Source organism: Microtus pennsylvanicus, chromosome 13 (genome assembly GCF_037038515.1).
Source record: "Microtus pennsylvanicus isolate mMicPen1 chromosome 13, mMicPen1.hap1, whole genome shotgun sequence".
NCBI lineage: Eukaryota > Metazoa > Chordata > Mammalia > Rodentia > Cricetidae > Microtus > Microtus pennsylvanicus.
This window is the reverse complement of record NC_134591.1, coordinates 70,410,134-70,412,734: the sequence shown is the minus strand read 5'-3', so window position 1 is coordinate 70,412,734 and position 2,601 is coordinate 70,410,134.

Sequence of the window (2,601 nt, the reverse complement as noted above, 5' to 3'; positions counted from 1 at the left end):
AGAGAGCCACTGGGCCTGGCTTGGGCTTCTGAAACCCAAAGCCATCTCCCAGGGACACACTGCCTCCAACAAGAGCACAACCACTCCAACTAAGGCCACACCCTCTAATCCCTCTCAAGTGGTGTCACCCTAATGACCAAGCATTCAAATACCTGAGCCTTTCCTATTCAAACCACCACAGTGTGCACGTGACGTCCAGAGCTGGCCAGCAGGGGCCTTCGGCCACTCTTTGTCTTAGTTCCTTGAGACAGGGTGTCTTAGTTAGGGTTTTTATTGCTGTGAAGAGACAACATGACTATGGCAATTCTTTTTCAAGACGGGGTTTCTCCGTAGCTTTGGAGCCTGTCCTGGAACTAGCTCTTGCACACTAGGTTGGCCTCAAACTCACAGAGATCTGCCTGCCTCTGCCTCCCGAGTGCTGGGATTAAAGGTGTGCGCCACCACTGCATCCAGGTTTCTAAGGCCCTTCAAGTTCCACCGGCAAAAGACATGTATAGCTAGGTATCAGACAGACAATTCTAAGAATAGGCAAACCATGGGGAGAAAGTAAACCATGTTAGAGTAGGCTTCATTGCATATGGACCAGAACCACTGGCAGGGTCTAATTAGAGGAAGAACAAGACCAAACTTTTGCTGGTAGGATGAAACGTGGCAGGCTGGAACCAATGCCACAACGAAGGCCCTATGTTAGAATAAACTAGACTTCAAAAAGAGACACCACTCCAAAGGAACAAGGCTTTATTAGGTTGGGGGTTAAGATTTTCACAAATGTTTTACAAGTCAGGGGAGATCTTAAAAATTGAATTCCTTATTGTAAACACAAGTTTTACAGTGTTTGTAAACACAAGTTTTACAGTGTTTGATAGAAAAGGTAGACACTTAATGATTCTTATACACTCATACAAATGGGGTAGCCATTTCATCTGGAGCAATACATGGCAACAGTGGTTCAAATTACTTAGAAGCAGGGTTCTCAACCTTCCTAAGGCTGTAACCCCTTCATACAGTTCCTGATTGTGAAGTCTCAAACCCAGGACAAAAGGCTGAGGTGCCTATTTAATACATCAAAGTGGGCCTGGCTGCCAGATTCTCCCAGCATCCCTCAGTGCCTACTGTTACAGGATATGGCTAGCATACCCCACCCTTACTCTAAACACAGTGGCTGTCCTTCCCTACATAATCCAACCATTTTGGCTAATTGGCCCCTTTGATCTACCCTTTATCCTGCTGGTCTCTTGGCCAGCATCTTAGCCCAGGCTGCCCCTCTCTTGCTCTCTTTCCTCCTCTCTTCTCACATGGTCCAGCTCAGCCTGGCCATGTTCACTCTGGACTCTCCCAGATGTCCCCTGCCTCCGCCTATGCTCTCCCTTTATCTACAATAAACCCTTCCCTCCACCATACCTGGTAGCAGGTAGTTCCTTCCTTTTTCTTTTTTTTCATTCACTCAAGTTGTGGTGACCCCCCCACCATAAAATTGTTTCACTGTGTTGCTACTGTAACTACAATTTTGCTACTGTTAGGAATCATAATGTAAAAATATCTGTTATGCAGGAGGATATCTGATACAGGACTCCCAAGTTGAGAACCACTGATTGGCGTAAAAGAGCTTAGACGGAGGTAGGAGAACCAACATTCTCCACAGATAGAAAAATGAAAGTGAGGCCTGGCAGAAACTCAAAATTAGGGAAGGGTGGGGTCATGCAGTTATGACTAGAGAATGAGACAAGAAGCTGGGGAAGCAGGGACACACGGGTTGAGGCTCCACAGGGTTTTTTTTTTTAAATCTATTTTTAAAAAATTCAGCGGGGCGGTGGTGGCCCATGCATTTAATTCCAGAGGCAGAGGCAGAGGCAGAGGCAGAGGCAGAGGCAGAGGCAGAGGCAGAGGCAGAGGCAGAGGCAGAGGCAGAGGCAGACGGATCTCTGTGAGTTCAAGGCCAGCCTGGTCTACAAAGAGCTAGTTCCAGGACAGGCTCCAAAAGCTATAGAAACCCTGTCTCGAAAAACCAAAATAAATAAATAAATATTAAAAAATTCATTTGTAAATTGTTCATATTCCAATAAATAATCTCCCACCAATCCTTACAAGTTACCCTATTAAATTCTGGGGATCCTGGCCAGTCCGAGGTGATGCACGTCTTAAATTCCAGCAGAGACAAGCCGATCCATTTGAGTTCGAGGCCAGCCTGGTCTACGAAGCGAGTCCTAGGGCAGTCAGGGCGGTTACACAGAGAAACCCTGTCTATAATCAACAAAACCCCTCTGTGGGTCCTATTAAAAGAAAAGGGGGGCTTGTTAAGAAGGGGTTCAGTGGATATGGGATGGGCATGAGAGATGGTAACAGAGATCGAATGATCAAAATATATACAAATATGAAACATAGGCGAGGGACGGCCTTCTGGACTCTGGGTGTGAATCAGGAAGCTGAACCTCTCCTTTACCTTTCGCTGTAGCTCCAAGGTCAGGGTCACCTCCGGCTTCCTGGCAACCTGTCACCTTGACGACAGAGCGACGACAACCGGAAAAGACAGATGACACACGTGATCTCGCGGTATCTGGAGCGCCGGCTCCTGCCGGAAGCCTACGGCGGCGGCCGGCTCTC